Source organism: Hyla sarda, chromosome 2, assembly GCF_029499605.1.
Source record: "Hyla sarda isolate aHylSar1 chromosome 2, aHylSar1.hap1, whole genome shotgun sequence".
NCBI lineage: Eukaryota > Metazoa > Chordata > Amphibia > Anura > Hylidae > Hyla > Hyla sarda.
The window spans coordinates 286,114,263-286,138,386 of NC_079190.1; positions in this window are offsets into that span (position 1 = coordinate 286,114,263).

Sequence of the window (24,124 nt, forward strand, 5' to 3'; positions counted from 1 at the left end):
TTAAAGACTGTTTCATAAATTCCGCAAGTAAAGTTTCTTCAGTTTATTCCTGAAATCTGCAGTGGATATTCTGTTATTTCTTCCCTGCTGTTTGTGGGACGGTTGGCAGTAGGAACATTACTATTGAGGAAACCTCACCCTGGCGTCACAACATTCAAGGGTTAATACCACCAGACCCTACACTACCACTGCAACACCCCAGTCACTGTTACTCTCCTAGTTAATCACACCTCGATCGTGTGCTGTGTGTAGTACATGCTCCTCTCAAACGACCGGGTCCAGTTCAGTAGATTGTTGGGTGACCAGTGGTTCAGACACTTATCCCCTAAGGGATAACTTGTTTTTTGCTGATCCACTCTTTAGTGTGCTATTTTATGACAGACTGTTGTTATGAAATGGTCACCTAAGGAAATAGAGATGAGAGCATCATGTCATCATGTGTTTTAAATCCATTCCTGGTTTGGCCTCTAAATACTGTCGAAAATACAATGTGCGGACCTAGCCTTAAAGGTATCTAAGTGTGTGGAAATCTTTGATAAAAAGAAAATGCCTACCAACATATATTATACATATTTTAAATTGTAATAGTATAATCGACACAAGATCATTGCAAAGGACTGTCTGAAAAGGATTGGGGTGTTTCCAGCCCCCTTCATTTCCACAAAAGGATTGTTGACGTTTGAGCCACATAGTATGGATGGCTTTTGAACAAAGCTTTTTCATTGCAGAGGGGCCAGAGAAACCCTTTTTCTCGCTAGTATAATAGCTTCAACTACAGATAAGTTCACACTAAAGTAATATAAAAGAATATTTCTGGAAGTCTCCTGAAAGGCCACAAAACCTTCCCCAATGCTAATCTCTGCAAGTGGAGCTCAGTACCAGCAGATGAAGTGACATGTATACACATTTGTGTTTGATATTCACATATGTGGTAGCTTGGGGGGGTGTAGGGTATTGGGAATGTAGCTGTGCAGGTAATAAAGGGTATTTGTTAACCCTTGCTATTCGTGATGCCAGGGTGGGGGCTCCTCAATAAAGCTTTTCCTACCGCCGCCCTTTCCAGGAACGATAGGGAGGTAGATGATACTGAGTTTAAGTAGATAGTAATAATGGATTGTCTACAACCGGAAAGCTTCTGTAAACAGCGTTAACTTTACTGAAGATTTTCTGTACACTTCATCAACATAACAGTCTCTCATCAATATAACAGCTTCCTTTTGGAGATTGACAATGGTTGGGACTTTAGCTTTAAGAGTCTCTAGACTATTGCGCTGCTCCACTGGATTTAGAGAATTAGTTGCGGTCTAGTAGTCAGGCTAGTATTAGCAGGAATTAGTATAAGACTCCCGATTTTTGGTTCTGCTGAGGCCGTAGGTTTTGAGGCCTAGCGTGTCGTTGAAAGTTGCTTAGCACACCGTCCTGTTAGTCTGGCATCCACGAGAGCAGCAACCCAAGAGAGCGATAATTGGACGCAGCTCCCTTATATGGGATCTCCTAAGATCCTGCAATATACCATAGAGGTTACTAACTTGGTCACATGACCGAAGGTCCTGCGACGCTGAACAAGGTAAGTACTATACATTCCTATATAATATAGATAGAATTACTAATATATACATTTATTAGTATACAAGTTAAACTTAAGGAGAGGCGACTAGGGGCTGTCCCACCTGAGGAACCCTACCTGAACGTAGTTGCTCTGACTTTGGGGACCTCTACACTAGGTACTGGATGCAATACGGTACCGGGACACCACACATATGTATTATGGGAGAATAGCTCCAGAGATCCAGGTAAGCAGAAAGCCAAACAGCAGTCAGGGACAGTGACACAGAAATATGGTTAAAGAGGGCTTCTCCTGTTTTTTTTTTTCTTTCTATTCAGCCACAAAATACAAATTAAATCCTGCTCTTCCAAGCACTAACACAATCCTCCCTATCCTTACAGTTTGTTTACTTCCAGCCACCCAAAAAATTGTCATCAAATGTTGGGGTTATTCACACCGATCAAAATGTCCCCTTTGAGGCTGCAAACTTCAGGATTCTAACTCTTATCAGAGGTTCAGGAATATTATGTATTACAATTTTATTTTGTTTTGTTTATGGCAATGTAGTGGCGGAACTGGGATAAAGCCTTGTGGGGGTGTAGGGTAGTTAGGGTGTTGCTGTTCAGGATAGTTAAGGGCGCTGTTAACCCTTGTCACTCGTGACGCCAGGGTGAGGGTTAAATGCTGTATTCTTGGTAGGCCTATTGCCACCCTTCCCAAGAGCAATAGGTGATGCAGAAATAAAGGATTGTCCACAACCACTGTTAACTGAAAACTTGCTGGAACTTTTACTGAAGAATTTCTGTACATGTAGTAATAGTAACAGTCCAGATAACAGAGTCTCTATGCATATAGCTTGAGCAGCGATTGACAGTTGGTTGGGATCAGATAAGCTCAATTTAGCTTCTTAGGGATTGTTTAGCAGAGATCCGCTGGATTTAGGGGAGTATTTAGGTCCAGTGATCTTGCGATGAGTAGCGGGGAATTGTTTAGTCTATCCGCTATGTTAGAGGCCTGGGCCGCAAGGCTTTGGCCTAGTAAATCGTCTTGTAAGCTGCGGAGGTCCTACCTCTTCCAGAGTCAGCAACCCAAGAGAAGGATCAAGATGGTGCAGGTCCCTTATATGGGCAGGGGCTGGCCATTTTGGATTGGTCCTTAACAACTGTCACTCACCGTTACAGTGCATTGTGGGTGAACACGTCACGGGAACCTCCAAAGGTCCTGTAGCAAAACCATAGAGTTCTAACCTAATCACGTGACCCGCAGGTCCTGCTACGCTTGAATAGGTAGGCAACTAAATATATACATATCTATATACTTATCAATCTCTCCAAAGGAAACAGCAACAATCGCCAGGTCGCCTGATATTTATTGCATCAATAACAGCAGCGTTTCGGCTAAAAGTGAGCCTTTCTCAAGCATAGTGCAAATGACAATGAGTCAAACTTATATACATAGTGAAGGAACATGATTGGTGAAAATACAAGTGCATTACATTACTCATTAGACATTGTATCCACCCCCAACCCATGATTGAGTGGATGGGCGGTCATGTGATTTCAGATCTGTCAAAACATCAATAATAAACTTAATCTCTATAAACATTAATATTATTACTTCCCCACATGGAGCGATGGAGTCAGCAGGGATCAGCAATTCTTCTCCAACCTTCCGATTGTTGATTATTTGTGGCCGTACCCGTACATCTGTGCCGCCGTCTCTCCGCTCCTCCGTTTGTAAACAAAGGAGCTGCGGCTGCGCAGATCCCACGTGAGCCTACGTCCAGCCTTAATTTCATAGTATCGTCAGTGTTTAGGCTGCGCATGCGCGGATACTCCGTGCATCGAACCCGGCTGTCCTGTAGTGAATACACAGTAACCGCTGTCAATAAATGCAGCAGCTCTGTGTATTAAATTCACCAGGATCCTGGCCAATAGTGATCGATATGAGACAGACTGAAAGCTGACTATAATATACACCAAGGCCAATATATTAGAGAAAAGAGGGGGTTGTATGTATTCTTCATCAGAATTGTGGAAAATTCCGTGCGTCTTCTTTTCTCTATATACTTATATTTAGATGAACTTCTATATAGTCACTGACTGAGGGGTGACAATGGGAAAACTACTAAAGAGGGACCCCGACATCCTAGGGACTCTGACTATGGGGACCTCTATAAAGGTAACGTATACAATACGGTACCGGGACACCACAGTAACATTATAAGCTAGCATTTTAATTATAACCTTAAGGACCCTATATCTGCTAACCCCATAGCTGTCTCACTCTGGTTACCTTCTAATATGTGGGAACTCTTTTGCTGAATATTTTAATGAGAATACTCCATGGCAGAAATTGATTTATGGGAGGATTCTCTCACTGTACTCATTTAAATCCTTATATGAGAACTCCGGCGAAGTTAAACTTATCCCCTTTACACAGGATAGGGGATAAGAAGCTGACCTCGGGGGTCCTAGTGCTGAGACCCCCCGCGATCTCTGGGATGGAACCCCAGCTGTCACAGAGAGGAGCGTGTGTCGTCTACTGGTAGACAGCACGCTCTCCATTCATTACTATGAGAGCATTGATGATTTCCGAGCTGTACTTGGGTCTTTTCGGTGCTCCCATAGAAATGTATAGATCACGTACAGCCTACAGCACACGCTCCACACTGAGCGCCAGGTCCAGTCCTGGTGATTGGAGTGGTCCTGCAATCAAAACAAGAAAGTAATGCTGATGGTAGCTCAGTGGAGCTGATCAGGACCACCTCGACAAAATCACAGGGTCTCTATCAGCTGAGAGGATGGACAGAGGGTCCCTACCTGTTTTGGCTTGTCTGGTTGGCATTTATTTATGTGGGCACTTTATTATTCTGTTGTTTTGGGACTGGCTCTATCTGCATTTTTTTGTGGGGACTTTTCAGAAATGTATTATTGTATGGTATCCTATGTGACTTATATTTAATGGGAATACTTTCTGGTTTATTGTTTGTTAGGGTTCTCTAAGGCTACATGTTTTTTTAATAATTGCAGGGTAGGGTCTGGCTAAGCAGCCTTGACTGGATGCCATTTCTCACAGTATTGGAATGGGCTACCTGCCAAATAATTGGCAAACATGAAGCTCTCTGTTGGCACTGGTTGGTGATACTGGTGATGGAGAGTTGTCTGGTCATTATGGTGGTTTGGATGGTTTATGTACAAAAAAAAAATTGCATCTAAAATTGCACCCCATTATAATCAGTGCCTGAACCATGTTCGCTCCTGATCTGATTACTGGTGATCACGGGGGAGAGAGCATTGTCACGGCCCCGCCCCCGTGTGATGTCACGCTCCGCCCCCTCAATGCAAGCCTATGGGAGGGGGCGTGACAGCTGTCTTGCATTGAGGGGGTGAAGAGTGATATCATATGGGGGCGGGGCTGTGACAGCTGTCACGCCCCCTCCCATAGGCTTGCATTGAGGGGGGCGGAGTGTGACGTCACACGGGGGCAGGGCCGTGATGTCACAATGCTCGCCAGTAATCAGACCCGGAGCGAACATGCTCCAGGGACTGATTATAACGGTATGCTGCGAGCAAGATCACGGGGGTCCCCAGCTGCGGGACCGCCCACGATCAGGCATCTTATCCCCTATCCTTTGGGTAGGGGATTAGATATCTTAGCGCCGGAGTACCCCTTTAAACTCTGCAAACTATAGGGAGAAACATCTGTGAATACCAGAATTTTTCATGCTACTTGCAATAATTATATCTAATGAAACCAGTGTTCTTGCTTCTGGCTTTCTGCATTGTAAAATATCCACGAGAGTTTGCCTGCCTATTGCATTGCATTAGTTCATGTACCAGGTAATAATGGCAGATTTCCATTATCTTATGTCATCAGCCACTGTCACTAGGAGATGTTCTGGAAGCTACTTTCTATCTGCAGTATCACATATGGCTTTTCCGTATGATCTTCTTTCAGACAATCTGGAATTGCTGCTAAGTGCTAAATAAATGCACTGTCTACTGCTTCCTGCTTTAGGAGACAAGTTTGATGTCTGAAAGAAAACTAAGAAGCTGGGTAACCATATATACCAGTGGTCTTCACGCTGCGGACCTCCAGATGTTGCAAAACTACAACTCGCAGCATGCCCGGACAGCCAATGGCTGTCCGGACATGCTGGGAGTTGTAGTGTTGCAACATCCGGAGGTCCGCAGGTTGAAGACCAGTGATATATAACAATGCAGTATTCTAGTGTGGTGTCCCGGTACCGTACCTTGTGTGCTAAGTGCCCAAAATCAGAGTTCCTGCATACCGGTAGGATCCTCCTAGTGGGATAACCCCTTGTCACCTCTTCCTTCTTTAATCTTATGTGTTTGATGTATAACTTGTATATAATTAATATGTAGATTGGGGTCCGGGGTTGGCTAAAACTTCAAAGGGGCGACAATTCCTACATTTATTGCAGGATAATTTTATGGGCCAGTTTGTGGAGGACCCAACAAGAAGTGATGCCTTGTTGGATCTGATCATTTCCAACAACTCAGAGATGGTTGGTAATGTAACTGTGAGGGAAAACCTTGGTAATAGCGACCACAATATAGTTACTTTTGATTTAAAATGTAGAAAACAATTGGATTGAACACTGGCTCATGGATCGTACCCAGAGAGTGGTGGTCAATGATTCGTACTCTGATTGGTCCCCGGTTATTAGTGGTGTACCCCAAGGTTCAGTACTGGGCCCGCTGTTGTTTAATTTATTTATCAATGATATAGAGGATGGTATTAACAGCTCTGTTTCTATCTTTGCAGATGACACCAAGCTTTGTAGCACGGTACAGTCTATAGAGGATGTGCATAAGTTACAAGATGACTTGGATAGACTAAGTGTCTGGGCATCCACTTGGCAAATGAGGTTCAATGTGGATAAATGTAAAGTTATGCATCTGGGTACTAATAACCTGCATGCATCGTATGTCTTAGGGGGGATTAAACTGGCAGAGTCACTGGTAGAGAAGGATCTGGGTGTACTTGTAGATCACAGACTACAGAATAGCATGCAATGTCAGGCTGCGGCTTCCAAAGCCGGATATTGTCATGTATAAAAAGAGGCATGGACTCAAGGGACAGGGACATAATACTCCCCCTTTATAAAGCATTGGTATGGCCTCACCTGGAATATGCTGTTCAGGTTTGGTCACCAGTCCATAAAAGGGACACTGTGGAGCTGGAAAGGGTGCAGAGACGCACGACTAAACTAATATGGGGCATGGAACATCTTAGCTATGAGGAGCGATTAAAGGAGTTACAATTGTTTAGTCTTGAGAAGAGACGTTTAACCCCTTAAGGACTCAGCCCATTTTGGCCTTAAGGCCTCAGACAATTTAATTTTTACGTTTTCATTTTTTCCTCCTCGCCTTCTAAAAATCATAACTCTTTTATATTTTCATCCACAGACTAGTATGAGGGCTTGTTTTTTGCGCGACCAGTTGTCCTTTGTAATGACATCACTCATTATATCATAAAATGTATGGCGCAACCAAAAACACTATTTTTGTGGGGAAATTAAAACGAAAAACGCAATTTTGCTAATTTTGGAAGATTTCGTTTTCACGCCGTACAATTTATGGTAAAAATGACATGTGTTCTTTATTCTGAGGGTCAATATGATTAAAATGATACCAATTATTATATACTTTTATATTATTGTTGCGCTTAAAAAAAATCACAAACTTTTTAACCAAATTAGTACGTTTATAATCCCTTTATTTTGATGACCTCTAACTTTTTTATTTTTCCGTATAAGCGGCAGTATGGGGGCTCATTTTTGCGCCATGATCTGTACTTTTTTTTGATACCACATTTGCATATAAAAAACTTTTAATACATTTTTTATAATTTTTATTTAAATAAAATGTGTTAAAAAAGTAGGAATTTTGGACTTTTTTTCTTTTCCGTTCACGCCGTTCACCGTACGGGATCATTAACATTTTATTTTAATAGTTCGGACATTTACACACGAGGCGATACCAAATATGTCTATAAAAAATGTTTTTAACGCTTTTTGGGGGTAAAATAGGAAAAAACGGACGTTTTACTTTTTTATTGGGGGAGGGGATTTTTCACTTTTTTTTTACTTTTACTTTTACATTTTTTTACATTTTTTTTTACACTTGAATAGTCCCCATAGGGGACTATTCATAGCAATACCATGATTGCTAATACTGATCTGTTCTATGTATAGGACATAGAACAGATCAGTATTATCGGTCATCTTCTGCTCTGGTCTGCTCGATCACAGACCAGAGCAGGAGACGCCGGGAGCCGGACGGAGGAAGGAGAGGGGACCTCCGTGCGGCGTTATGAATGATCGGATCCCCGCAGCAGCGCTGCGGGCGATCCGATCATTCATTCAAATCGCGCACTGCCGCAGATGCCGAATTGGGATATGATAAACGTATATAAGTATATTAATGGCCCATACAAAACATATGGAGAAAAACTGTTCCAGGTTAAGCCCCCTCAAAGGACAAGGGGGCACGCCCTCCGTCTGGAGAAGAAAAGGTTTAGTCTCAAGGGGCGACACACCTTCTTTACCATAAGAACTGTGAATTTATGGAACGGTCTACCTCAGGAAATAGTCACAGCAGGAACGATTAATACATTTAAAACAGGGTTAGATACATTCCTGGAACAAAATAACATTAATGCTTATGCAGAAATATAAAATCCCATCCCTTCCCCCAATATCCCACCACACCCCTACCCTTCAATTCCCTGGTTGAACTTGATGGATGTATGTCTTTTTCGACCGTACTAACTATGTAACTATGTATGTATAGTACTTCCAGGACCTTAGGTTACATGACTACTAAGCCTACTGTTAGGTTAAGCTTAAGGACCTTCCAGGTCACGTGAGTGGGTCACATGATGTACCACAATGCTTTGTGAAAGGACTGACAGTTGGTGGGAACCAATAAGCTTTAAGCCTGCCCCCTTGCCATATAAGGGCGCTGTTATCCAATCATCGCTCTCTTGAGACTAGCAGAGAGAGAGAGAAGCTCCGTGCATACCTGCAAGACAAACTTAGGCCTGAAGCCTGTTAACTTCAGCTGAATACTAAACCGTGAGTTCATCTTAACTCAATCCTAAATCTACGTGACTACTGAACCTAAAACCAAACCCTAAATTCAGTGGAACAGCGTAAAGCAAGCCTCAGAGCTTATATTCCCTACAATGTATCAACCAACTGTGAGGAACTTAAAGTCGGTTCTCTGTAAAAACTGTTACTACTGTGAACCTGCCTAGAAGTTGCAGTAAAGTTATTTCCAGTTTACTAATCCTCCGGTTGTGGACAATCCTTTATTCCTCCCTATCGTTCCTGGGACCGGAGGCAGTAGGATATATACTTATAGAGGAAGAACCCGCACCCTGGCGTCACAACAGTTAAGGGTTAATCAGACACCCTTTCATCACTGCACAGCTACACCCTACCTACCCTACATAACCCACAAGCTCACCACACTAGTACCCAATCTACCTGTTGCTAAAGAATAAAGGTTTTAGTGTGGCAGTTAGACTTTGTCAGTCTAAGGCTGCATTCACACTTCGTTTTTACATTACAGGTTTCAGATCTGGCTGGGGGAGGGGCAAACCTGGTTCTCCTGTACCCCAGCCGGACCAGCGCTGAACTCCATTTACTTTAATGAGCTGACCAGAGTCAAACGATGACTTCGGTCGGCTCATTTTTGACCCGTATCCAGTTTTGTGACCAGACCTAAAACTGTAGTATACTCTTGTGCATCTGCATCTGCTGGACTCTTTGTGGGTCTCTGGCAAGAGCCAATGCCATGTGAATTCCATGCCACATACCTTACTGCAATGTGCTAACTGTGAGTAACACAAGTCATATTTTCAAATAGAAGCCAGCCCACATATACCCCTTTTTAGTAAGGCAAGTCTTTGTTTAGACTGCAACTTTAAGGCAACACTGCCTTTAACTGTCTAAACTGTCTTTACTAATAGTTACCAAAAAGACTGTAACCTCTTCTCTTTTGCAAACTTATTGTTTATCGTCCAGGTTTACACCTTTGTCAAGACCAACTTATTTCCACCTTACATCACAGGCACACCTACAACCAGACACTACCACTATTAAGTTCCCTGGGGTCAAGACTGCCCCCATATGCTCAGACCTCCATTTGACAAATGAGTGCTAAGACCACAGAAAGGTGTTTAGGGTCCAGCTACGGCACAGGATTTTCTACTGCAGATTTCAATGTAAACTAAATGACTGAATATAGCTTTAGTCATTTAGACACTTGTTCCCTATTTACAGTGTAGGGGATTAATGTATGATTGCAGGATGTCCAACCCATGGGACCCCTGTGATTTCCTGTACTGGGCCCCATCTACTTACACATCCTTGGATCAGAGCAGCCCCCACCTTCCTGGACGAACACAAGTGACAGCCTGCTCAACCAATCACCAGCTGCAGTGATGTTCCGCCTCAGTCGACGAATGACTGATCGGGCTGTCACTTACGTTCATCCAGAAAGGTGGGGTCCAGATTGGCATAAATACAGTGATCCCCGACCTGACATACGATAATTTCTCTCTCAGAGGCCACCGCATGTTGAAGGCAGCATCAACATACGATGCTTTTGTATGTTGGGGCCATTTCATAGACGGCTATCCGGCAGCGCAGACTGGTTCAGCTGCCACCGGATAGCTGTTTCAGGTGCCCCATGTGGTCCGGTGATGGTCACTCACCTGTCTCCGACGTTCCGGACCGTCCTCTTCGGGCTCTGCTGCATCGCTGTCGCTCTCCTTCATCGTCATCACGTCGCCGTGCACGCCGTCCCATCACCCATTAGGAGCGGCGTGCGCAGCGACGTGATGAAGGCGATGAAGAGCGACGATCCCGGGCAGCAGAGATGTTCCAGAGCGGCATTGACACCCCTGGGACGCGGCGACAGCGATGGAGGGTGACATCCAGGGCAGCGGTGACATTCCGGAGCGGCGGGGACAGGTGAGTATAACTTCCTATACTTTACATTGCACGGATAACTCAACATACGATGGTTTCAACTAACGATGGTTCATTTGGAACGAATTACCATTGTATGTTGAGGGACCACTGTAGTTGGGGCCCTGTGCAAGAGATTGTGAGGGGTCCCAGCAGTCAGACCCCCTGAGATCCTGTGGATAGGGGATAAGTGTCTGATAAGTTCATTTCCCTGGACTTCCCCTTTGAAAAAGCTTAAAGGGGTTCTCCGGTGCTTACACATCTTTTCCCCTATCCAAAGGATAGGGGATAAGATGCCTGATCGCGGGAGTCCCTCTGCTGGGGACCCCCGGGATCAGCTCCGGGTATGATTACAGGCGACCACCGGGCTGGCGGCGTGTGATGTCACACCTCCGCCCCCGTGTGATGTCACACTCTCCGCCCCTCAATGCAAGCCTACAATGTCACGCCCCCTCCCGTAGGCTTACATTGAGGGACGGAGGCGTGATGTCACACGGGGGCGTTACGTCACACGCCGCCGGCCCGGTGGTCGCCTGTAATCAGACCCCGAGCGAACACGCTCCGGGGACTGATTACAAACGGGGTGCCGCGTGCATGATCCCGGGGGTCCCCAGCAGAGGGACTCCCGCGATCAGGCATCTTATCCCCTATCCTTTGGATAGGGGAAAAGATGTGTAAGCACCGGAGAACCCCTTTAAGAAATCTTTGTTTGTGTAACAAAAACATCAACATTTATTTTCATCAGTAAAGTGGATTCATGTAGCAGGAAATAAGCCACATTCAAAGCCTCTGTTGCAAATGTGTTTGTATGCGTCTTTCCCTGCACTGCTTCCTAAATTAACAACCATTATTAAGCCCTACTGTCTACTATTATTGTCTCACCTAACAGCTGTGGAGCACATTGCGTCACTGCTCCCCAGCAGGCTTTATTATACGCTCCCCACCGGCAAACACAATAATGTAATTTCATCCAAGGCCGAAGTGAATGACAAATTAAAAAGTATTAGCAACAGAAACAAAATGGATTCTCTGTAGCTGCAATATACAAGGTAACACTGGCTTAATTCTCTGCTTAGTAAAATGTCTGTGAATTAATGACTCTCTTTGGAGAATCTTAATGAGGATCATTACTTGTCTGATCTCAGTTTATGGAGGAATTATTAGATGTATTTATGTGGATAATAGGATGTAATCTTATACAGAAAAAAAACGTACATGTACTTAAATTATTATGATTTTATTCATTAATGTAAAATTCTATAATTTTCTACTAACCAGTTCCTCAGTTTTATACGATCACTGCCGGCAGTCATTCAGTAGAAATGCCCTCTGGTCATGCAATACTTGAGAGGAAAGCGTCCAGCTGACAGCCTGGTTATGCCGACCACAGCTATGGATGTCAGCATTACAGATATTTTTTATATCATTTGTTAAAGCTAAGCTATCTTTTTTTTACATTGTTTACAGTTTTTCACTAAATATATGTCTGAGTATTTATTTTAGTAATTTTTTTGGTTTAAATTTGTCACCCATGATACTTTATTTTCTCATCTCGGTCTGCACACTTTTCTGCCCTCTTCTGCAGTGATCTTCATTAGGGGTTTATAGTTGCTCTGTGACATACTGTATCTATGACATTAGCAGGAAAGTGCCCACTGGGCCCCAGGGAGTCAGTTATTAACTTGCTACACTCTAGGTGCAAATTACACTTTAGTTAGTTTATTATCATAAGCCCCGAAGACACTAAGCAATAAGGTGTTGACTACTAACCTATTACATATCAGCAATCATTGTTGTTAGGGACTTTTCAACTACAGTGGTAGGCTATGAGAGCCTGTTGGATGGGTTTGATAGTGGTATTCAGGGCCGGCCTTAGGTGTTCAGGTGCCCTGTGCGAGCTAACCTTGTGCCCCCCCCCCCCCCCCATTACCCCATAAGCACACACAAAGAGGAAAAAAATCTTTGTAACAAATATTTTTAGAAAAAGTATTTAATCAGTCCCCTGCCCCCTTAATCAGTCCCATGTCCCCCTTCACCAGTCCCCTGCCCCCCCCCCCTTAATCAGATGCAGTATAGTTTCCCACATTAGGTTGGCAGTATAGTCCCCACATTAGGTGCAGTATAGCTCCCCACATTAGGGGCAGTATAGTTCACCCACATTAGGTTCCATATAGTTCCCCACATTAGGTGCAGTATAGTTCCCCCACATTAGGTGCAGTATAGTTCCCCCACATTAGGTGCAGTATAGTTCCCCCACATTAGGTTCCATATAGTTCCCCACATTAGGTGCAGTATAGTTCCCCCACATTAGGTGCAGTATAGTTCCCCCACATTAGGTGCAGTATAGTTCCCCACATTAGGTGCAGTATAGTTCACCCACATTAGGTGCCATATAGTTCACCCACATTAGGTGCATTATAGTTCCCCCACATTAGGTGCACTATAGTTCCCACACATTAGGTGCAGTATAGTTCCCCCACATTAGGTGCAGTATAGTTCACCCACATTAGGTGCCATATAGTTCCCCACATTAGGTGCAGTATAGTTCCCCCATATTAGGTGCAGTATAGTTCCCCCACATTAGGTGCAGTATAGTTCCCCACATTAGGTGCAGTGTAGTTCCCCCACATTAGGTGCCATATAGTCCCCCACATTAGGGGCAGTATAGTTTCCCACATTAGGTGCAGTATAGTTCCCCCACATTAGGTGCAGTATAGTTCTCCACATTAGGGGCAGTACAGTGGGGGACATTAAGTGCAGTATGTTCCCCCACATTAGGTGCAGTATAGTTCTCCACATTAGCTGCAGTATAGCTCCCCACATTAGGTGCAGTACAGTTCCCTCACATTAGGTACGCAATACAGTTCCCCCACATTAGGTGCAGTACAGTTCCCCCACATTAGGGGCTGTACAGTTCCTCCACATTAGGGGCAGTACAGTTCCCCCACATTAGGTGCAGTATGTTCCCCCACATTAGGTGCAGTATAGCTCCTCACATTAGGTGCAGTATAGTTCCCCACATTAGGTGCAGTATTTTCCCGTTACAGACATACAGCCTCCAGCCATATACAGTGTATGGCTGGAGGCTGTATGTCTGTGTATTGCCCCACTTCAGTGTTCCGACCACCGCTCCGGCCTATAGACCATAGCAGTAGGAGGCAAAAAAGGTTGAGAAAACCATTAAGGGAAAGGAAGGAATTTCAAATGAAGGTTTATTCCAATAAAAAAAAAGTTCGGACAACATCTTTAAGCATACTAGATACTTATACTTGTATTATGAATCCATTATACACAAGAGATAACAATATTAACCCACTAGGGATTCTTAAACAAAGAAAAAGACATGGGACTGCACTTACCATCCAAGAGTACATCATAGGGGAGGCAGGGGCTCCGAAACAGACTGTTTCACGCAAAAATTGCACTTCTTCTAGCCGGTATGCGGCATCGATCGGACAGAATACGTCAAATGTAGGCGCAGGGTCGCGGGCATCATCAGTATCCGGCATGCAACACTACCTACGTGACTAATTCCAAGTCATGTGAATAAGAGGTCGTGATAACTCTAACAGTTTAAATATAGTAAAAACTAAAAATACTATTCGCGCACAAATTATATACAATTCTTTGACTACAAATAAACAAATGTTATAGGAATGGTGCTAATTCTATTCAATTGTTTAACCCCAACGGACCTGTAGTGTTGAGTCGAACAATCCAATAGGCTTCGCATTTCAATAGAAAAGAATGCCGATTGCCGCCTATGACTGGATTTTTTACCCTTTCGAGGCCAGCGAATTCTAGACATTTTTCATCTCCTACGTGGTTATCCCTTATGTGGGCAATTAATCTCAGTGCGCCAACTCTGGTTCTGATAGAACGTATCTGCTCACGAAAATGAACATGGAGTGGCCGTATAGTTTTACAATTGTAACCGCAAGGACATAAAATGACATATACCAGATAGGACATGCGGCAGGTTACTGGGTCACGAACATGATGTAAATGGTCACCTAATCTGATGAATCTCTCAGTCAAGAATTTTGGCAATGTGAACAAGTGCCACAGGGATGGTTTCATTGTAGACCATGATCAGTCAGCCATCTGTATCCTGAACTGGTATTATCTGTGTGAGTCTTAGCTTGATTCTTTAATTTATCCCCAATCTTTTTATTTTTTCTGTAAGTAATAAGCGGGGGATTACAAGCAATTTCCTTTAAATCAGGATCAACATCGAGGATATACCAGTTACTACGGATAGCGTTGGCAATGGTAGTTTTTAAGCCAGAGAAAATATGAATCTTTTGGGTTTTTGATTACATTTACTTTTTGTTTTGAGAAGATGAGGGCGTCTTACTTTAAAAGCCCTCTCAAAACTATCATCGATAATCTTGGAGGAGTATTGTCTCTTAAGAAGCCGTCTCTTGAGGTCAGTTGCTTGTGCAGAGAATGTTTGATCATCACTGTTCACTTTTCTGAGCCTCAAGAATTGGGAATATTTTTCTTCACGTGGACGGGGTGGGAGCTATTAAAAGGAAGTAACGAATTATGTCCTATGGTTTTACGAAACCCTTCAGTTATTAAATTAGTTCCTTTTACTTTTAAATGAACATCAAGAAAATCTAGTTCAGAGCCTCAAAAAAACAGAAGTAAACAACATATTTTCTTTGTTTTCAGAATTTAGGTACGTGACGAAATCATTAAAGGTGGTCTCAGAGCCATCCCAAATTACCAGAATATTGTTTAGGTAACGTAGAAACAGTTTAATGTTGTTCACATATGAATTCCTATCAAAGGATATGTATAAGCGTTCAAAAATGGCCAAGAAAAGAGTTGCGTTCGTGCAGGAGACCGGGGTCCCCAACACGGTCCCGGTCTTCTGCCTGTACCAGCTCTCCCCTTCTTTAAACTCATTATGAGATAGAATGAAAAAAAGGGATTCACAGATTAAATCAGTAAATTCCCTGAACTTGTCAGTTTCAGATAAAAATTCATGGATAGCCTGTACACCCGCATTGTGAGGGATGCGGGTGTACAGGCTCTCTACGTCCACCAAAGCTAATCGGTATAATTTTTGCCACTGGAAATCATCTAGGTGTGTCAATTAACCCTCTGTATCCTTCACATAGGTTGGGGTGTAGGTGAGTAAGGGTTTAAAAAGCCATTCTAGATATTGAGATAGCTATTCGGTTGCAGAGACGATTCCAGCCACTATGGTGTGCCCTGGAGGTCGGCTGTGCGACTTATGAACCTTGGGCAGGTGGTACCGTGGTGTCCCTGTACCGCATTTCATACAGTACTTATTTATCTATGGGTCCCCGTAGCCAGAGTCCCTAGGACTTAGTAATCTCTGTTAGTCAGTCCGCCCCTAGTCGCCTCTATTATAGTATATAGATTTCTAATTTGTCCATAGAATAATGTATATAGTATTATTTCTGTATATAAATGGTTAATTACCTGTTTCTATTAGCGTTGCAGGACCTGCGGGTCATGTGACAGGGTGAACTCTATGGTTTTAGCTTAAGGACCTTTGGAGGCCCTTTTACGTCAGTAATCCCATCACACCATGTACTGGTGAATGGCAGACGTTCGGACCAATCAGAATCGCCACGCCCCCTGCCCATATAAGAGAGCGGCGGCCATCTTCTCCCGCTCTTTCTCCTGGCTCTTGATGAGAGAAGACCTATATCGCAGTAATCGCAGTGAGTTAGGCCTGAGCCTTGCGGCAACGGCTGAATGATCTAAATTATAGAGTGTGTCATCCCCTAAGCACTCTGCAGTATCACCGGACCCAATATTTCCCATAAATCCGGACGGATCTGCACATCACTCCCTAAATTCAGAGACTACAAGTTTAATGCAAGGTCCGCAACTTCTGCCAGTCGCTAAGCAACCTAAGAACTGTTATATGAGACTGTTACTACGCATTGGATATTGCAAGCACTGCAGTAAAGTTATTCAAGTTCAAGTTAAATCTGCTTGTGGACCTTCAGTCATTTCATTGCACCTATCGCTTCTGGGAAGGGCGGCAATAGGCCGGATCATAGATTCAGCATACCAGCCCTCACCCTGGCGTCACGAGTGACTTAGCACCACCGTTACCAAGTCACATTCAGGATCACCTTGTCCAATCCCTCATACAAATCTGCATTCCCTAGTCCTGCAAGTGCCGGGCCCCCATTTTTCTTCTAGTCAATATCCATTAGGGATTCTGTTGCATTGTGTTCGAACAAGTGATAGACTTTTTAGATTTTTAGGGGCCATTTCTTGTACTTTGTTATCATTAATTTCGGAATTGTTGCTTTGAATTAATTATTGATCTTTATTATAAATGGGGCTTAATTTTGCTTTTAGATTCATCAATGTTCTTGCTGTATGAGTCCTATACATATGATGGTAATTGTCACGGATCGGCAGGCTGGAGGTGGATCCTCTGTGTCAGAGAGGGTTTGGCGAGGACCGTGTCGGTGGACCGGTTCTAAGTAGCTACTGGTTTTCACCAGAGCCCGCCGCAAAGCGGGATGGTCTTGCAGCGGCGGTAGCAACCAGGTCGTATCCACCGGCAACGGCTCAACCTCTCTGACTGCTGAGATAGGCATGGTACAAGGGATAAGGCAAAAGCAAGGTCGGACGTAGCAGAAGGTCAGGGCAGGCAGCAAGGATCGTAGTCAGGGGCAACGGCAGGAGGTCTGGAACACGGGCTAGGAACAAACAAGGGAACGCTTTCACTAGGCACAAGGGCAACAAGATCCGGCAAGGGAGTGCAGGGGAAGTGAGGTATAAGTAGGGAGTGCACAGGTGGAAACTAATCAAGCTAATTGGGAAGATTGGACCAGGCACCATCATTGGTGCATTGGCCCTTTAAATCAAGAGAGCTGGCGCGCGCGCGCCCTAGAGAGCGGAGCCGCGCGCGCCAGAGCATGACAGCCGGGGACCGGGATAGGTAAGTGACCTGGGATGCGATTCGCGAGCGGGCGCGTCCCGCTGTGCGAATCGCATCCCCAACGGCCATGACAGTGCAGCGCTCCCGGTCAGCGGGACTGACCGGGGCGCTGCAGGGAGTGAGACGCCGTGAGCGCTCCGGGGAGGAACGGGGACCCGGAGCGCTCGGCGTAACAGTACCCCCCCCCTTGGGTCTCCCCCTCTTCTTGGAGCCTGAGAACCTGAGGATAAGACTTTTGTCCAGGATGATGTCCTCAGGTTCCCAAGATCTCTCCTCTGAGCACTCAACTCCAAAGGGTCCAAGATAACGTGGTCCGAGATTAAAACTGGGGACACGGAAGCGGATATACTTGGTGGAGAGCCACACAAAAACAGGGGGGGTTCTTCTTTTTCCTTCGGCAAGCTTCTTCACCCGGGATGAGGCTAGTATGAGGGATTTAAGAGTCTTTTCCCAGATGGTGGCGAAGCCCCGGAAAACCTCATCAACAGCGGGCACACAAGAAGGCGTGGGGGTGGGGAGGGAGGGAAGAGGGTCAAGCCCGGCACGGGGCAGAGTGTCAACAGGACGGGAGCCGTGAGGAGGAGACACAGCATAGTCCAGACAGGCCTTGGGGAGGCCAGGTAAAGGGGGAGACACAGAGGCTTGACTGACGGGACTGGGAGCAGACATGAGGCACTTCCTGTGGCAAGAAGCACCCCAGCTCCCGATCTCCCCGGTGGTCCAAACAAGGGCAGAAGATGGGGGTTGGAGCCATGGCAGACCGAGGAGGACTTCAGAGGAGCATTTGGGCAAAACAAAAAGTTCCATGCTGAAGAGCAGAGGTTTTGTGCGGTAACGCACAGTGCAGTGTAGAAGTAAATCTTCTTTCTTCCTGCGGCGAGTCCTCTCTTCAGGGGTCAGGCGGGACCGATCCAGTTGCATAGCCTCCTCGGCGGGAGGCACAGGGGTGGATTGCAAAGGATACTGTAAGAGAGGTGCTCCGGGCGGTGTGGCACATGGCAGGGCCTTCCCAGGCAGGAGACCACGGCAGAGTCTAGAGTCCTCATCAAATTTGTCCGGCAGGGACAAGCAGAGGTTAGGAGCGGCCGGTTGCTGTGGAGGAGTTGCAGGAGCCGGCGGAGGAGATGGTTGTTGCAGCTGTAGCTGTGACTGAAATTGTGACTGAAGCTGCTGTAGCTGCGACTGGAGTTGCTGAGTCATGGTGGTCAAGTAAGCCAGCTGGTGATTTCGTTGGGTGATCTTTAGGGCTTGCTGGGCGATCACCGTGGAAATGTCGGCAAGACTTGACAGCGGCACCTCAGCGGAATCCATGGCCGGATCTACTGTCACGGATCGGCAGGCTGGAGGTGGATCCTCTGTGTCAGAGAGGGTTTGGCGAGGACCGTGTGGGTGGACCGGTTCTAAGTAGCTACTGGTTTTCACCAGAGCCCGCCGCAAAGCGGGATGGTCTTGCAGCGGCGGTAGCAACCAGGTCGTATCCACCGGCAACGGCTCAACCTCTCTGACTGCTGAGATAGGCATGGTACAAGGGATAAGGCAAAAGCAAGGTCGGACGTAGCAGAAGGTCAGGGCAGGCAGCAAGGATCGTAGTCAGGGGCAACGGCAGGAGGTCTGGAACACGGGCTAGGAACAAACAAGGGAACGCTTTCACTAGGCACAAGGGCAACAAGATCCGGCAAGGGAGTGCAGGGGAAGTGAGGTATAAGTAGGGAGTGCACAGGTGGAAACTAATCAAGCTAATTGGGAAGATTGGACCAGGCACCATCATTGGTGCACTGGCCCTTTAAATCAAGAGAGCTGGCGCGCGCGCGCCCTAGAGAGCGGAGCCGCGCGCGCCAGAGCATGACAGCCGGGGACCGGGATAGGTAAGTGACCTGGGATGCGATTCGCGAGCGGGCGCGTCCCACTGTGCGAATCGCATCCCCAACGGCCATGACAGTGCAGCGCTCCCGGTCAGCGGGACTGACCGGGGCGCTGCAGGGAGAGAGACGCCGTGAGCGCTCCGGGGAGGAACGGGGACCCGGAGCGCTCGGCGTAACAGTAATTGGTTCCGGGAGGACCATCATATCTTGAAACCATCATATGTTGAGTACATATGTCTATGGAAAACTGGTAATTGGTTCCGGAGCCCCGAGACCATCATATGTTGAGTACATATCTCTATGGAAAACTGGTAATTGGTTCCTGAGTCCATGAAATTTCAACAAGGGGCCAGGCCTGAGGTGGAGGCTTTGGGCCAGGCCCAAGGTGGGAACTTTGGGCCAGGCCTGGTGGGGCTATGGGCCAGGCCTGGTGGGGCTTTGGGCCAGGCCTGGTGGGGCTATGGGCCAGGCCTGGTGGGGCTATGGGCCAGGCCTTGTGGGGCTTTGGGCCAGGCCTGGTGGGGCTATGGGCCAGGCCTGGGGATTTGTGCTGCTCTGAAGAGAGGGGGGTTAACGCTACCGCTGCCATGGGGTGAGGGGTTGACTTGACCCTTCACCCCATGGCAGCGGTGGCAGTTTTATCGCTGCCACTGCATGAGGTGTTAACACTGCCGCTGCCATGGGGTGAAGGGTTAAGTTAACCCCTCACTCCATGGCAGCGGCGGCGTTAACCCCTCACCCTGCGGCAGCGATAACACTGCCGCTGCCATGGGGTGAGAGCTTAACGCCACCGCTGCCATGAAAATGAGCACTCACCAGCTCCGTGTCTTCCTCTCCTGGCGGCGTTCCTCGACTGAAGCGCAGGCCGGCAACGTCACTGTCGTGTGACAATACATTGTCACATGACAGAGAGGATCCGCGCGCCGCAAGGAGGCTGCACCAACACCACGGGGGTTAGCTGCTCCGGCATGCACCGGTATGTAAACCTGCTTAATAGCCCAGCGGTAGTCCGGTAGCAGCTGCGGCAGCCAGCGCTACTGGAGGACCGCAAATTTTAATGATAGCCCGACAAAAAGTATCGTATGTCGATACTGCTTTCAACATACGATGGCCTCTGAGAGGCCATCGTATGTTGAAAATAACGTATGTCGAGGCCATCGCATCTCGAGGGATTACTGTATTATCTTTGTACTTGTACAAAGGCTGTATGGTTCTCCCCAGCAGACTGCCTTACATCAGCTCTCCTCTCTCTTTTCAGCCTGTGTGAGCTGTGCTAGAGGGTTTCTCTGCCCCTTACCTGAGCCTGGTGCATAACCCCTTTCCTGCTGTTATCTCTAATGAAACAGCTTACAATTGCGTGGTCTGCAGTGGCAAGAGATACTCAACCCCAAGTGCAGTTGTGCACTCTATGCTGGGGTGGAGCTCCTGCACATGTGGTCCGTTGCTATGGGCGATCCCCAGCATGATATGCATACAATGGAGGAGGCCTGCAAATGGTCAGAAGTACCACAAATGGCATCCTACACCTGAAAAACGTGTGGATGCATGAAATCTAGACATCACTACTGTGGCAGATGCAAACATTGACATTAACTAACCCTCAAAATTGATGTTAAAATTGAGACATTAGCCAGTATATCCTCATATGAAGGACATACCAGAGCCCGCACACCAACGTCAAGGTTTAGCAGATGGTACGGGACCTAACACTAACCTACCTGTGCGTGATAAGCAAAACCAGGAACCAAATTACAGCAGCATCAGGTCCGGCTTGTAGACTGCTCCCAGGTTAGCTCCAGTGTGACTATTCACACATACAATGGGAGGGGGAGAGACAGGCTACAAGCCCCACCCTGGTTGGCTAATATATTGCCGGCCTCACAGGTGAAACCTTAATGCTACCCAGTATGATAAAAAGGGTGCATTAGTATAAACTTTAGACATAAAAAAGCTTACAATTGCGTGGTCTGCAGTGGCAAGAGATACTCGACCCCAAGTGCAGTTGTGCACTCTATGCTGGGGTGGAGGTCCTGCAGTTGTGGTCCGTTGCTATGGGCGATCCCCAGCATGATATGCATACAATGGAGGATGCCCGCAAACAGTCACAAGTACCACAAATGGCATTCTACACCTGATAAATGTGTGGATGCATGAAATCTAGACATCAAACAAATTCACCGATGTGGTCCAAAATGGCAGATGGTCTTCAACCGCAAGTGCAGTTGTGCACCCCAAACTGGAGTAGAGGTCCTGCATTTGTGGACCACAATATAGGTTCACTAATGTGGCAAATGCAAACAATGACATTAACTAACCCTCAAAACTGATGTTAAAATTGAGACATTAGCCAGTATATCTTCATATGAAGGACATACCAGAGCCCGCACACCAACGTCAAGGTTTCTCAGATGGTACGGGACCTAACATTAACCTACCTGTGCGTGATAAGCAAAACCAGGAACCAAATTACAGCAGCATCAGGTCCGGCTTGTAGACTGCTCCCAGGTTAGCTCCAGTGTGACTATGCACACATACAATGGGAGGGGGAGAGACAGGCTACAAGCCCCACCCTGGTTGGCTAATATATTGCCGGCCTCACAGGTGAAACCTTAATGCTACCCGGTATGATAAAAAGGGTGCATTAGTATAAACTTTAGACATAAAACAGCTTACAATTGCGTGGTCTGCAGTGGCAAGAGATACTCAACCCCAAGTGCAGTTGTGCACTCTATGCTGGGGTGGAGCTCCTGCACTTGTGGTCCGTTGCTATGGGCGATCCCCAGCATGATATACATACAATGGAGGATGCCTGCAAACGGTCACAAGTACCACAAATTGTAATTTGGTTCCTGGTTTTGCTTATCACGTACAGGTAGGTTAGTGTTAGGTCCAGTACCATCTGAGAAACCTTGACGTTGGTGTGCGGGCTCTGGTATGTCCTTCATATGAGGATATACTGGCTAATGTCTCAATTTTAACATCAGTTTTGAGGGTTAGTTAATGTCATTGTTTGCATCTGCCATAGTAGTGAACCTATATTGTGGTCCACAAATGCAGGACCTCTACTCCAGTTGTGGGTGCACAACTGCACTTGGGGTTGAGGACCATCTGCCATTTTGGACCACATTGGTGAATTTGTTATCTCTAATGGTAGGTTCACACTATATACCACACAAATTTTGTGGTATACAGAATGTTGGCAACCCAGGGGACCCCTGCAGAAGCCACTCATTTCTATTTGCTGACTGTAGTCAAATGTGACTGTACATAGCACGGAACAGTTGGAGGTGAAAATCAAAAATAGTAAAATGCAAAAATGAATAATGGCCATTCTGCAAAGATCAGTGTGGGGAGACGCAGTTACGGTGAGTGGTACAGTTTTGGAAGCAACTATACGACGCCCAGCAAGTTTTGTGCATGTTTCCCATTCATCAGAATAGGGCTTATGCATCCAATTTCCGTGTTGTACAGTGTTCCATTCAGTGTGAGTCGCGTCTCCTTGCACCGATCTTGTCAGAACAGACAGGGGACAAACAATGGAGTAACACTTTAAATTTTAAATAATGTAATTCACAGAAATGCACATTTTATCTTTAGATAAGAAGTTCATTAGCTCTTGTTAATACATAGTTAGAATGACTTTGGTAAGGAAATAATTTGCCTGGTTCCATTTTTGTTACAAAGAAGTAGTCACATTTTAACTATGGGCTAAGGAAATGGTTAGTCATGGTGATGTGCTAGCTCCAGAAATATGTTAAATCAAGCCTCTGGCCATGTAAATCCTGGTTCTGACTGACATTTCACAAATAAATATCACAACTGCGCGACTCTTGACTAAAATTCAGTTGGAAGCCTCTTCTAATTGGCAAACATAATGCCCCCTCCCTTTACAGCCACCCAGCAAACAAAACTATTTGCAAATGGAAAATAGAATGTTATTTGTAAATGACAAATGTGCTGCAGTGACCTAAAATGTGACATCTGTGCTTGTTCTCTGGCATATTGTGTTGGCTTCTGTCTTTATGAAGCTGAGCCATAATATGAGCATCTGGGGATTTGGAGTTCACCCACAGTAGTTGACCATTTCAGTCTCCATACTGCATTGAACCTAAAACATTGCCTCCGAGGGACTTGTTAGTTATAATGGGCTTCCTGGTAACTACCACCAGTACTCTTTCAGTCACTGCCTCGAAAGGCCAAAGCAAATGGAATGAAGCTGAAAGCGTAGCATAGGATAATTCTGCTCTGCGCAAACATGAGTCACATATGTAAATTGCTTTTCACTTAGGGTATAATGTACGTGCACATTTCATTTACATATCATATTTCTATTTACATTCATATTTAATGAAACTCCCCCAGGTCAGAAATTATTCATTTCACTGTTTTTCATGGTTTCCATCTCTTGAACCCCCAGGGAAAAATTTTCACAGAGTATTGGAAGTCACTGTAAGGCAGTTGTGCTGCGGGCCATTTTCGATTTTCTGACTGCCCTTTTAAAACCTCTCATGTTCTCTCGCTTGTTTCATCTTATGTTTGTATTTGTTTCCATCCTTGATTTCTCTACCCGCCTGTGACCATTCTTTGTAAGACCTCCCCCCCTCCTTTTCTGGTACTTCGCTCATGCTTCTTCTTTTCTTTTTTTCCCCTTATCATCCTAGTGCTCCAACCTCCTCCTAAAGTACGCTCCCTCCCATTCATCCTCTCAATTTCCATAGTGTGAGATCCAGGTTACATAACATCAAAAACCAGACTGAAACCCAATG